The sequence below is a fragment of the Solenopsis invicta genome, chromosome 1 (genome assembly GCF_016802725.1).
Source record: "Solenopsis invicta isolate M01_SB chromosome 1, UNIL_Sinv_3.0, whole genome shotgun sequence".
Classification (NCBI taxonomy): Eukaryota; Metazoa; Arthropoda; class Insecta; order Hymenoptera; family Formicidae; genus Solenopsis; species Solenopsis invicta.
Genome location: NC_052664.1, coordinates 8,652,566 through 8,668,172, shown reverse-complemented (window position 1 = coordinate 8,668,172; position 15,607 = coordinate 8,652,566). Strand labels below are relative to the sequence as shown.

General features: G+C 31.5%; 1 protein-coding gene across 3 annotated transcripts in view; it reads right to left on the bottom strand.

The window, feature by feature from the left end:
- The window catches only part of LOC105195900 (BMP-binding endothelial regulator protein), a 75,573-nt gene that overhangs the window by 40,549 nt on the left and 19,417 nt on the right, over nt 1-15,607 (bottom strand). Inside the window, exon 1 of one of the 3 annotated variants that reach the window (XR_005574174.1) lies at nt 4,057-4,484. The exons of the other annotated variants lie outside the window; for them this stretch is intronic. The gene's annotated coding sequence lies outside the window, so the exon portion shown is untranslated. Of the gene's footprint in view, nt 1-4,056; nt 4,485-15,607 lie in introns of those variants that run through there. 3 annotated transcript variants of the gene reach the window in all.

The window sequence follows — 15,607 nt, the reverse complement described above, 5'->3', positions numbered from 1 at the left end:
TTCAAAAATAATTTGTTGGCTAAAGAATACGATTCGGAAGCTAGACAAGCATTTTGCGTTTTTGAGAAGCCGTTGGAGGGCGACTCCGTACCGAGCATACTGCTAGTAGCCGAGATTCTCACTGAGAAATCCCAAATAAAAAGCGGAAAAAACCGGTTATATCCTCTCTTTGCCAGAGATTGCCTAGAAATCTGGGTCAACAAGAGGACATACCTGGTACGACGCCCCGGTCGCTTGTGCGACCATCGGTTCTTCATCGCCGTGCACTAAGGCAAAAGGCGCAGCCACTACGACAGCTGCCAAATCCTCAATCAGATTGCTCTTCAGTCGGCGATCTAATCTCAAAAGATTGATCACAAAAATCACGAGGACTACGCTCGCCTTCTACTACGCTCGCCTTCTCAGCGAGTAAAGAACTCGTGAACCCGATCGAGAAACTTTATCACTTGCAAAGCGAGATCCGTGAGCAAAAGACTCCCTCGACGACTGCCCATCCACTGATAATCTGGAACACACGCGATCCTAACCTTTATCGCTGATTTCGCGAGCAATTTTGCCCGCGATTTCACGAGCGATTCTGGGATCATTACGAACTTGGATGATGTCGCTGAGATCAACTTCCATCTCGGAGATGTCCCAAGCTTCTCTTCCTACCTTTATTATTAGAAAATTGAAGAAGAAACATACAGAGGTTGTTGTCTTCGGCAAGCGAACATAACACAATGAGATAGCAACGTGCGGACAGCGCTGAGGGCGCGCCACGCGTACCAACCTCCTATTTTATTTTTGAGGTTTCTTTAAATACTGTTGTCCAGGCGCGTGCAGGAGCACGACTACATAGTTTCCATCCGGACGAGACTAAAGGGCCTTGCACATGAAATGCATAACATAACATAAGCACAACATAAGACCGATGGACCAATGAGCATCCAGCATAAAGTCGCCATATTGATTTACATAAGATTTCCATTGGTCCAGAGGCCTTATGCTACGCTTATGCTTTGTTATGCATTTCATGTGCGAGGCCCTATAAAGGGCATAATGTTATGTATTTCCCAAATAATCCTCCAAAGAGTGTGCAGGTACTGTATTTGAATTTATATGCGAAGAGGTGTGATTGAGAGGAGCTGATGCGATATCGGCAACCTTGCTTTACTACTACAAATAATAATACCATATAATGTGTTACACTAACACTGTTGCCTACAAACAAAACATTAATATTGTAAAAGATTGTAATTTAAATATAGTCATTTTGCTAATTATATTTAAATGATAGAAATTACAGCCATTTCTTTGGTAGTGTAACGTATTATTATTATACTAACATAATAGTGGTAATTATAAAAATAGAGCTTCTAACCATAATTATTTTAACATTTCATTATAATCACAAATATCAAATACTTTTTTTTCAACGTGATGCAGTTCGAACGGAAAAGATGACAAACTTTGAAGAATATTACTTGCCAATAAATTTCCACGTTCTCCAATTTACAATTAGAAGGAACTTCTGCTCTGCCGTGCACAATAACGCGCCGACACGAAATCGTTTGCAATCACACAGATTGTTTGCAAGAGCAAGGTGCGAACAAACAATGCTCGCGCGACGCTTGTTTGTGAAAGACCTGCAAGGGGAGTATTCTCTCTTTCTCTCTTTCTATTCCTTTTTCTTTCTTTCGTACTACGTAGAAAGTGATTTACATGCGAGCTCGGGCAGTATAATTCAAATCGCAAATGCCGACGATGTAATTAGTTTGTTAACATCCTGCGCAATTATACACGTAAGTTTGTTGTAGCGTGAAATATGAGCGGGAACGGCGAAGATAAATATTCGAACAGCGATATCGTTTCGAATAAATCCGATACAAGGATTCTGATTCACATTATTTGAATGTTCAAAAGACTGGAATATCGAGTTTTGCACTATTTCGTCTATTCAAATATTCAAGTGTATGCTAGGAATTCACTAGATTGGTCGTAAATATTAAAAAAATGCAATAAACATCAAAGCGAACATCGTAAAATAAACATGCTAATATTCGACATTAAATGTCTTCTTGATGTCTTTTTGATATTTATACACGTGTAATATATTCCTGTCATTATATCGTTGGAAACAAGTAGATAAATTTACATGATTCAAGTCAATTGTAAATTATTTTAAAAATTTTAGGTTTCTCAACGCAAGAAAAATGCTTTTTACACAGTTGCAGATAGCAAAGTGAGAGAAAATCGCAGTTGTCGAGATTACCACTTCAACAGATACTAATTCGGCCATTAAAAGTTAACTTCAATTCTTGAAAAATAAATACAAAACGTTAGATTAATCATAAGATGAAAATATAGGCGCAAGGAAGTACGAGTGCGTGTATACAGTGAGGAAATAACATATTTTAAAGAAAAAGATTAGTTTTTAATTATTACTATTTGATTAGACGTACAAAAAACACTTGTGTGTTCACACATATTGCAATAGATTGAAAATAGTATTTTTATTTCTTTCTACATCTCGTATAATGAAACGTCACTTTAAAGCATAAAAATTGAACGTGTGCAATTTTCGAGCAATTTTTCATTCATTATAAGAAATCTGTAGTAAAAAATTAATAAAAATGTACATTATAGTTGTGAAGATCTTTAATTACAACCGAAACGTCTCGGTAAAATTTCGTATAATCTTTAGTTTTTGCCAACCGCCCGTTGGCACTAATCGATCGCAAAAACTAAAGAAATACAGAAATAACTATAAAAAATGTTGTCACTGTAAAAAGTTAAAAATAATTTAATTTAATCAATCGTAATATTGACTGTTGGCACTGGACAATATAATAAAGATACACAATCGGTAAACAATTCAGTTTATGATCCAGAATGTTTTGCATGATTACTCGCACATGGCAAGCAGGCAGACAGACAGTCGTAAAACATTAGCGTGGAAAATTTTCCTGGTGCACTCCAATGTGCGCATAATACCAAATTCACGATTGTGTGGCGAGTCGTAAGTGGAACAGCTCTATTATGGAACGTGATAGTGATTAATAAATAATCACACGTTACGCAGGTAAAAATCAGGTTTATCTGATTTGTTCACAAACTGTACGTGATTCAATGCGTCGACAATCGCGCTGCCGCTCGTTGATATATTGTATTTAGTAACGATAATGTTAGGCAACATTTATCAGAGACAAGAGAGAAAGAGTATGTATATCATTTTAAGCGTTTATTTCGGAAGGAAATAAGCGTTCTCGGATGAGGAGAAGGGAGGGATACGACACTTGCTCGTACATATAACTCATACATATCTTTTAAGAGACATCGTACCGAGCAATCATATTGGTGATACGCGCGCACAACTAATATTTCTTCTTTCAACTATATCTAGGAAACAAAAGATCTCAGTGAAATAAAACAAAATAGATTTTAAAGCCAAAAGTTTATACCTTCACGTGGCCTAAACGGAATTTAGAAGAACATTTTGTTGCGGATGCTACAACACCACAAAAACCTTCAAAATCATCGTTTTTTACCTCTTTGATATCATCATTATTTTCAAAATCATAACGTGATAGTCATATTCTGACAATGGATTCGTGTTCAGCGCGCAAAAGTCTATAAGATTCATGTATTATTACATTCACAATAAACTTGTCTCTTTTCGTAGACTAGTATTATTTAAGGGATCTGGGAATTTTCGGCATATTATGCAAACCAAAATTTCATGCTCTCTACACTTGCTTCTAACTTTTTTGACCACATAAAAGCGCAATTAATTTTATTTTAATAGTATAATGTTTAAAAAATATACTCATATGACTATTTGAGCATCATTTATAAATTCTGATTTTTTGTAACTTTCCTTGGGCCTAGGCGACAAATAATTATTTTTTCTGCTATTAGAGGACCCCATAAATAGTTTCTAATAAATAATTTAGGTGTCGGTTCGCGGCCAAAAATGGCCTTCACTAAATATCCTTTTTAGTTAGGAAGGATATATGTATCCATAGTTTTCGTCGTCCTCTTCGCACGTAATATTCAACTATTAATAGTCATTACCACTTTCACTCGGTACCGTTATTACTGCTCCTCCTCTCCGCCACCACGGCGTCTCGGCGATCGTTCTCATTTTGCTTCGGACTTTAATTAGGATTCCGTCATGATGTGAGCTCTGGGCTCCAGCTGCTTTGAATACGTTTTTTCTGAGCGCATCGCTAATTCGCCGACTAAGCGTTCCGATCGAATCTCGGTAGCGGCGAATAAACTCGTAACAAGCGGCGACCCAAAGAGAAGTTCTAAGCTCATTGCACTGTAATACGGTAAATTAGATCGTAAGCACTGCAGAGATTCAAAGAGGCATCCGTTAGGCTGAAAATTACTGTCGATAAAGTTACTACTTCGATATTAAGAATATCAATACGTACTGTCCTTTAACAAGTCTATATCGAGAAATACACGTATTATTTTTACTAAAATTTTTAGTAAAACGTAAAATTCATAGTATTAATACAAATTAATAGAAAAGATATATACATGTATTTAAACTGATATATATATATATATATATATATATATATACTTGTTCTTTAAATTATACTTTATGTAATAAGATATATTTTGTTCACAGTAAATAGTAAAAAATATCTTAATAACAAATAGCTTAGAAAATTATACGACATTGCTCTACTTTTTAATTTATTACTATTCGATTTCAATATTATACAGTTAAAAAAAACATTAAAATGAGATTAAATCATTTTCCAGTCTTTTGGACGCTATATACAAATACGGTTTTTCAAATTATTCTATTATGTAACAATCTCGAAAAATTTGTAATCAAAGTAGCAAAAAGGTCTATTTTCACGTATTGTAAATAATTACAATATATGTGATCCTACTAGAAAAATCATTTGTCGCAATTAAAATTAAGTATAGTGTTGAGACTATCAGTCTTCAAAAGAACTGTTTTTGTATCATCATAAGTGAGATGTTCACTTATGATGAAACAAATATAAAATCTATTGTAAAAAAAGTTATGAATTAAATCATTGATGATTTACTAAATAGCTTTTAATTATGTTTATTTAAAATTAAGGATTTTTTGAATCACTGAAACTGAATTTAATATCGAAATTGATAAATTTAAAATAGTAGTTTTGATATGACGGATGACAAAACTTAAAATATATTTGAATTGTTGCAAAATTTTATGTATTAGGTCTTTTATGGTACTGAATACTAATCTAATGTTGAAATTGAGAAATTTGAGAGAAATTAACAATTTTAATTTTTAATTTCTTAAAATTGTAACGTACAGAAATTTGTAAACCGGATTCATATTCAGTATCTAAAACTGTAAAAAAATGATTAGTCTCGTTTTACTGTTCCAAAAAAATCATTTTTTATCGCACTGTGTTAAAACATAAAAATATTAGTACTAATACTTTTTTATGGTAACTGTCAGGGCATAAATGTTACGGTATTATAAAACAAATAAAAGTATTAATAGTTTTTTTTTAATGGTTATCTCGGCCGTCGATACACGACGACGACTAAATTATTCATAAGGTATGGACTCCGTTATTGGTTGATCAGCCTTCGTGAGGAAGTACACAAAATCAAGATTTGATTTACGAGTCGGTTCAAAGCGTCAACTCCAGATAAATTAAGCGGAGCAGCTCGTAATCGAGCTAATGTCGGATGAACTATTCGGGAATCAACTTGGATTTTATGACCGCTAAAAATTTTCATTCTAAAATGCGTGTAATAAAATTCGCGGTAATATTTGAACGATCTTATCATCTGATACTTAAATGGTAACCATTGCAATTTTGAATTTGATGTCACATATAATACATGTAATTTAAAAACTGGGCCAAGCTATAAATAATTATATACATAACACGTTTTGTTGCACAGAAAGAAGGGTTTTACTGAAATATCTAAAAAATTAGCAAGATACAAATCTAAAAGTAACTTTATTAGACCATCCAAATAATTGTAAAGGACATTCAAGCATAACAAATAATGCTGCGAACATTTTTGATATTCTAACAATCAGCTACAGCGTCCTATATAATTTATTTCAATGGTCTAACAAAAATTATTTTTGAATCTATATTTAACTAAACTTTTAGATACTTGAGCAAAATCATTTTTTCCGTGTGTACGTAACAATTGTGATTTGTGTGATGTAACGCGATACCAGCACAACATAAAAAACGAAATTTTACAACGTTTTTTACGTAGAAATTTTTACATTTATTGTCAACTGACGTTACGTTGCATAGAAAAAAAAAACATTTTTGTGTTGAATATTTTAATTTTCAAAATGTTAAATATAATTTATTAATATAAAAAAATTGTGTATGGCTTCATAACAAAAATTTATTTTTATTTAATAATAATTTTCACGATTGAAAAAGGAAAAAAAATTTGGATAGAAAATAACAATATCTACGAATTAAGTGTTAGATATTTTTAATACTATTATTATGAAAAAATAATTTTTTTTAAATAATTTCTTTGGTTTAAAAAATAACTTAAAATAATTTCATTGTTAGTGGTAAGCATTATGCAACCGCTATTATGAAGTTGTACAGTCGCAAGAACGGTTTTATGCTCGTAATGCAAATGGTTTATGGTCATCTCACAACTCCTCTCAATACGTGATATAACTTTACATGTCAAATTCATACACATTATGGCACACATTACATTCAATTATTTGAAAGCCACGTTCAAGCTAGTTTAAAGTAAAAAAATTAATTTCTAACATAGTTTTCAAAATTACATAGAACGTGTATAAAGTTCAATGAACATAAATTACCATCCTATAATACAATGTCTAAATAGACTATAACAAAGTAACTTTAGTAGCTGCTGTAGAATTCAATGCCAATTATACAAAATACCATGGTATCTTATTACCTCATGTATCTCCCGACCTTCATATCTCTCTCTCTCTCTCTCTCTCTCTCTCCCCCCCCTGTGCACGCGCGCGCGCGTGTGTCTGTGCGTGCGTGTGCGTGCGAGTGTACACATATACAATATATTTAACAATCGTCTATAAAATGAATTTTAATGGTTGTCTCAACATTTTATCATAACAGATGATTTACCGACTGCAACTATTAAAATTTATCCTTAATACACACACACACAACGCGCGCACGCACGCACACACATACACACACACGCACACTAAACATGAAATAATTGTTAAATAGAATATTATTAATTTTAATACTAATGTTTTTGTCTGTGTGTATTATAATAAATTTTCTTTGATAATTAATGCAATTGAAAGTCACATTCTTCATTCTTAGCGTCAATTTCATACAGCACCAAAAGATTGCAGAAAGATTGCATAAACCTTATATTGAAACATTGTAACATGACATAGACGTTGTGAAATTTCTGTAATGTTACTACAAAATTGCAGCAACGTTGAAATGTTCGTTTTGCGAAATCATTACAATGTAAGGCTATAATAACGTTATGGTGTAGTGTATTTCTTAAATTAAAACGCATTGTTATACAAAGTAGAACGCTTCAAATTGAATAATTAAACTTTGAGAATATATAAGAAATGTTTAAGAAATATAAGAAAAACTCATAATATTTATTATAAAATTTATAATCTTTTTGCATGTGAAACTCAAATGCAAAAAAATTGTTAATTTATACAATTACAACGAGTTTTCCTCACATCTTTCTTGAATATTTTTGTATATTCTCAAAGTTTATCTATTAAAAACTGAAACATTTTTCATGTTAGAAAATTATTGTATTTTTATTAAGTTTTTATATACAAATACAAATTATTACATAATGTTCTGTTATCAAATTAACATCACTATTTTATTTATTGACATATATAAAACAATAATATTAACACACACACACACAGGCGCGCGCGCGCACATACACGCAGCTCAGAGGCGCGCACGCGCATACGCACGCTACAAGTACTATATTCCAGGGTTGGAAATTACTTGTAACGCCGTTATAATTATTATATTATTAGTTTTCGTTATTTTCTTACGGTAACAAGCGTTACTTTTTTGCCTGTGACGGTAACGGTAACGTCGTTACATTTTTACAGTAACGGTAAAAAATTTAGCCGTTACCTTTATCGTTACTTTAGTTCTTTATTATCTATTCAATACATCGCGCGCTGATCATGCATTAAAGTCTTGTTTCGATACAAATATTCCAAATGAATATTTCTATCCAAATCAAATAGTAATAAATTTTACAAAATTAAAATAATAAGCAACGTACATACAATTGGAAAATGTTCTTAAATATGTGATTAATTATTAAATTAGTTTAAAGTTGATTTTTTTATTGAATAATGATGTTTGATTAATCATCACTCATAATCAATCACAATCGTTCAAATGTAATTATGAATTGCAATTGTAACAAGATTCAGTAAAAAAATCATATTTTTAAGTGTACATGGAATGTTTTTTTTATCACACAATGAATAGGTTTTTTTCTCTTTTTTTTTCTCATATTAAAGCTAGAACTTCACATAATTTAAATAAAAAAAAAAACATCGGTCAATTTTCTTTAATTTTTAATGTTATATTTTCCTAACAAAAATTCAATTTACTGATGTTTTTTTTTACCTAAATCGTATAGTATTCTTTCAAAACTGTGTACTTATTATTATATAAGAACTTAAAATTTTTTTTGTTAAATACATTGTTGCAAAAAATTTGCTTTTAATTTTGAGATTTAAAATCTAAAAGCAATGTTTAATCTAAATTTCGATAAAAATAGTATACTATAAAAATAGTAAAAAATAAATAAAATATTAATATAAAGAATTTAAAAAATTATTTGTTAGACAACTTTAATGGACATAAAAAACCTATATTCTGTATAATTATAGTTTAGAGTAATACTTATTATTACGTATAATATTGATTATCAAATAATAAAATTTTAATATCTAATAACTTAATACTTTAGCATTACAAAAAAATAACGGAAAAGTAACAAATTGTTATTTTCCAAGTAACGGTAATGGTAACACGTTACTTTTGAAATCAGTAACAAGTAACGGTAACGACTTGTTTTTTACAAAAAGAAATGGTAACAGGAACGCGTTATTTTTTTAAGGTAACGTTTTTAAAGGGAAAAACCACATTAGGAGGCTGTTTTTAGGTTTTTCTTACTATTTTTTTAAGCGGATAAAATAATTGGAATCTATTTAAACTTTGGTATCATTTTGTTCATATTTTTAACTATGTGTGACATGTTTTTCAAGTTATTTCCTATGAAAATGTCCAAGATACAAGCTGCCATCTATCGAATGTCATCATCAAAGGTTGTTCAATTGCGGGAAATGTGGAGGTTTTATGGAGATTTTCAACATTTTCAGTTGCAAAGTGGTTCATGTTCTTAGAAAACATCAATAATCTAGAACATTCACCGTTTTTCTTTCAGATCAAAACTGTGACCTCCACATTTCCCGCAAATGACCTGATGATCTTCGATCGACGGCAGCTTGTATCTCGGACATTTTCATAGGAAATGACTTTAAAAAAATGTCACATGTAGTTGAAAATATGAACAAAATGATACCAAAGTTTGAATAGATTCCAATTATTTTATCTACCTCAAAAAGAATAGTAAAAAACAGCGTAAAAAAACAGCATTTTAATATGATGTTCCTCCTTAACTTTCCCATCACCTTACTAAATCGTTTGATGTACGCAATAAACAAAGATATTAAGTTTGCTACTAGTACTTAATGTATTAAAGTCGGTAAACTAACGAAATGACTTCTCACACAAAGTACACACATATTCAATGCGCATTTTTTATAATTCTGAGAATTTTGCAATCTTTCTGCAACATTGCTGGAACATTTTAACAAAATATTATAATTGTATGAGTTTAAAATGTCTCTGCAATATTACATTGAAACTTGAAATATTGCAACGTTTCTGAAATATTATTGGAAGCTTTGGTGCTGTATGTGTTTGCATATTTCGTTTTAAAAACCGTTTTCTTCAGTTCCGAAAGGCCGCAGCAATTATTATTATAGATAAATGATATCTTTCTCCACTGCTATCTAAAATCAATATTTATAGTGGAGAAGTTCATAAGGTGCTAATTGCGGTTAATTAAAACGTTAATTGCACAAGTTCTATATCTTTATTACTATACATATTACATATATGCTAAATTTAAACAGCATGCAAAATACAAAATTAGAGCTACGCTATCTAAAGTTACCGTCTCATATGCAAAACGTTAGTTGCATTCTTTATTGTGCCTCTTTCAAGCGTAAGGAGGAGTGTCCTCCTCCATGTACCGCTTGGAATCAACTTTCAGTAGCACTCCTCTTGCTCTCTCCTCAGCCCTTCGCCTTTTTTCTTTTCTACTACTTACTCGCCGTTCACGGACACGTGCTTGTGTTTATGTGCCCTCCTCTCTGCTGCCTTCATGTTTCTGTTCGTCTCTTCGTCTCTCTCTTTCTCTCTCGTTCTGCATTACGCGTCGTTGCACGTTGTGCTCATTTGCGCAAGCGTGCGCGGCCGAAGAGCGCGCGCGTGTGCGGCTCTGTGCAAAAAAATGCAGTAGCTTGCGCAAAAGCGCGAGTGAACGAGCAAGTGAGCCTATAGGCTGGCGCAGCACCGCGCGGTACACGTGCACGTGCATCGGACGCGAACGGACAGAGAACCGAGAGGAGGCAAAAACAGGGGGACCAGTAGGCAGCTCAATCGCTTGCATTTACGAGAAGTGTATCGCAGTGGGAACACCTGCAGTACCGCGAGGCTGATTTAAATAAATGTCGAGAATACCGATGCATCGTGATATATGCGTATCTATGATTTTTAACGGCGATTTCGATTCACAGAGGCACTGATATAATGACTTTGTTGAAAAATATATAATTAATATGAATAATTATGTTAAGTAAGTGGATATAAAATTGTACATTAAATAAGTAATTAGTAAGTGAAAGTCAATTATTTTTCGTTGATTAATTACTTTATTTTATTTTATTAAAGTAATTTAGATAAAATTTAAAATTAATTAGAAAAAGCAACATTCTTGTGAAGCAGTAGACATCAATCTAAGAAAAATATTTCGTAACCGTGAAATCTGTGTATTTTTTCGACGATTTTGCGCATTTATCAGGACGTCTTTCTCGTAGTTTTACTACAGAGTATTGCCGCAATCTTCAGTATATTTTTACTGCGAGGCTGTATATTTTACCAAGTGTATGCCGCACCCCAGGTCAGACTTTATCGGGAAAGTTACGATTCTCGTGGATGTTATTCTAGGAAAGACAGTTACGACGCACAGTGACCGCGAGATTATTCGCGCGACTTGTAACTTTTAATCTAACTGTGGCAGCTTTCAAAGAATGAGAAAAATTGTATTGTTAAAAAACATCAATACCTATATAAAGAACGCGTGAGCAAATATCTATATGCACCAAGAGAATTGAATGAAAATAAAGAGAAAGGAAAAAAGACAGAAGATCAAACTTAGTACGTACATACTTGTATATTATATATAGTTTTATAAACAGAGACTACAAAACAATATTAAAAATAATATATATTTATCAATATCTAGACAGAAAGAATGGCAAAACTTTTAATACAAATAATATAATGTACAACTAACATGTAAAATAATGTTTTCTTTAGCAGAACTGAATACTTTAATTTGTATAATAATATTTAACATGCAAAATATCGCATTTTAAAGGTTAATAAATTGATAAAAATTTTAATGATAAATAAAAAAAATGTAAAGTTAAAATATGTGTCACACAACAAAACCTCAAAAATTTTTTATTTTTTTATAAGCGATCAGAATACTGATTACTCCACAAAAATTTGCAATAAATTTTAAAATATTGCCAAATTACGCACATTTTGTTATAAAAATAAATTTAAAAAATCGTATAGATACGTTATAAATAACAATTTTTTTATCATGCTTCATATTGCATCTTTTGTCTTTCCGCACTTTAAAATTCTAATAGCTACATAAAATATTTTAGTTATTCTATGTTACATTGCTTTTATTATCATGTCACAAGTACGAATCAACATTTAATGTTTTCAATGTTCCGCCTTGAATCATTGCGATTGTGCATAGCACGGTGCGAGAAGGCAGAGAGAAAAAAGAGACTGGCTGGAAGAGTACGAGCATTTTACGATTACATCGCGTAACTTTTTCTTCGCGTTCGGGCAAGGATGAACTCGCAAAGTTACGGGATTGAAAATAGAGACTGACGCGCGCATTATTCACGTCGTGACTTTTCAGCGTCGACCGCGTTATATGCTTCGCTGGCAGTTCCCTTCACCTTTTTCTCAGCCGCGGCCCTTCTAACTTTAACGATTCTAGTTGTAGTCCATTATTTCGACGACAGTGATCATTATTCAGAAGTTAATCGGTTAGTCGTTCTTTTTTTATTACGTGCTCCATGTTATATTGAGATTGATGTATTATAAGCTTGAGTTTAAATGATCTTAGAGAATTTATCGGCTCAAAATTTAAAATTTTGTTTTATCGAGATTTGTGACATAATACTAAAAAATATAAAGAAAGAAAAAAATTCCAAATCAAAAGATATATCGTCAACCTAAGAATCTACGATTTTGACAACTTCTACATATTATATTCAGTAATTGAATTCAGAAAGCATAATTCGAGTATTGATCTTAGATCTCTTTTACTAAAGTTAACAAGATGTAACAGCTATTACGTATAAAGTATCGCAGATGTGATCCTAATTGGACTGACGCAAGGTTAAAGGGTTCGTGACTACGAACAATCTGTATCTTTGTGAATCAATTAATCGGGACATTAATTCTCTTAGTTGATATATTTTTGGGTGAGTGTATATTTTTTTTCGCAGATTCGCATCTGCGAAAAGAAGAAGCGCGAATCGAACGGGAAAGATGTAATTTCCGTGAATGTTATTTTGAGCAAGATAGTTATGAGGCCTTCGTAAAATCCCATGGATTACAATTCTTATTTTAAACCTTCCTGTATCACGCCCGATTCGAAAGCAAAAAAAAAAGATGATTCAACGAGATGACCGTGGTATAAGATTTAGCATATCGCGCCGCATAAAACTACCTATAAAGCAAAGAAAAATTGCAACATTGCAAAATGTTGCGAACTGTTGCGACAATATTGCTGTAACATTGGTAAAATGTCTGTCCTTAAAAATATTGCGCTTTTTTTGTTTCTATTCTTGTTTTAACACGTAAATACAGTATATGGGTCTGAAAGATTCATATAAAATTTCGACCTTGCTGTGAAAAGGGAATAAGAAAGAAAGTTTAGCAAGGAGAAGAAAAAAGGTCAGAGTTTTCACTAAATTAATTTTTACAAAAATTTTGTTGAATGTCAAAATACATCTCATTTATTTTCCACTTTAAACTCTATTTTGGAGACTTGCTTTTTGAAGGAATTATTTCATTAAAATGTAAGTAAAAAATTTTAATGAAGAACCCTTTAAGGTAAAGTGTCGTACAGAATAGGACTCCCTTCCGGACTGAAGCTTTACAGGTTACATAGATATATAGCAATTATTTACAAAGATTTTACGTTCGGGTTTTGTATAGTTTAAAAGATACAAAATAAAAATTAAAAAATTATACAGAATTTTCAGTAATGAATGGATCACTTCTCGTGAGCTGATAAAGTAGGCCAAATTGAGTAGAAAAGTTCTTCATTTTGCAAACTTTGCAATAATTAGCAAGATATTAATTACTGAAAATTGCTGAGTTAGCCCTATCTCGCCGCTCACACATAAAAGCACAAATTCGAAATATCTTTAGTAATTCTTACTTACGGGAAATAGAACTCTGCCGCAATAATTTAATGGTGGTAATGCATAAGTGAAATATAGGATGTTATTTTTTACAATAAGTTTGACATTATTACAACACTAATGATATAATATAAAAGATTTGTGCAATGTTTCTAGAAGTTTTTGTACTATATGAATAATATCATGTTCACAGTAACGTGTTCAGTTTGAATCTCATAACGAAAAGTGTTATAACTTGTCGATAACGAATACATTATGCTACACATTTTGTTTTATTTACAACGTTATCCCAAAAAGCTCAGTACAATTGAAGTATTACCTACAAAAATCAAATAAGTTCATTTTTTAAATCTAGGTTATGGCGCCAAGTTATTCTTTATTCGGCCAAAATCAAATTGAAAACGAGATGTATAAATATAAATAGATAGTAAATATAAAATTACCGCAAAAATTAAAGAAATCTGGAAATTTTTTAACTCTTGTAAATGGGTCTTCAAAATATCAAATCTTAAATTTTGTTCTTATATCTATTATATGTAATTTCAAATAAAAACTATCATATTTGTAAAAGGAGAAATATAAAAGGAAGTTTCCGTTAATAACAATTTGTATAATTGTAAATAAACAGTGAAAAACGACTTTTAATTTTAAATAATATTTTCACCGTTATTTGTTATATGTTATAAAAATAGATAAATGTAAAATATTATAGAATAAATAGGTAGTAAATATAAAATTTCTGTAAAAATTAAACAAGTTCAGGGATTTTTACTTTTTTTTTTAAATGGACCCTCAAAATATTAAAGCTTAAAATTTTATTCTAACATTTATTGTAGCCAGAAAAAGTTATCATATTTGCACAATAAAAAGTTTAAAGATGAGAGGTTAGTTGTTGTTTCTTAAAAATTTAATTCTTTTAGATTGGTTTTTGTAGGAAACCCTTTAATTATGGTAAAACTTTATAAAAGAGAAGCAGCCTCTGACGACCTTGATCTTGACATGTTATAGAGGCAAGGACACTGAACAACTTTTCCTTATAAATTAATCGGCACTCTCGTACAGTTTTCGAGATATACTTAGAGAAAAAAAAACAGTTTTTTTGAAATAATTAAGAAAAATTGTTTCTTCTTTCACCAAGTATATTTTGAAAACTGTACGAGAGCGCTGATTAATTTATAAGAAAATGTTCAGTATCCTCTCCTTGATAACATATATCAAGGTCAAGGTCGTCAGGAGTTGCTCCCCTTTTATAAAGTTTTACCAAAAATTTACTTTTCTCATTGTACAGCAACAAAATAATAGGACACCCATAGATTTTTTGTTTCTCAAACTAATAGTAGGAAAAGATGGGGCAAGAAAGGGTAGAAAGGTAAGATTGGGGATATCCCCTATATCGCGCAATTTGAATCAGAAATCATAATCGAGCATACGCGTTAAGCCCAAATCACACGAGCGAAAATTGAAGATTGAAAATTAAAGACTGAATTTTGGCCAATCAAAATAAAAAGAACTAAAATTTCCTTGTTCCAATTAGTCAAATTTCAATCGCTAATCGTCAATCACAATTGGCAATCGCTAGTGTGATTTGGGCTTCAGATGCGACTCTTTGATCATTGAAAGTTACCCACGAGTCAAAGAAGTAGACAGCTGTGTTATTGAGATAGACCTGATAGATCATAATTTTTACTTTTTAGCCATTTTTTTATGACTACAAAAAGATATAACAGCAAGAAAACAGAGGAGAAAAAAAGAAATAAAGAACACAAGAAAAGTACAAAATGA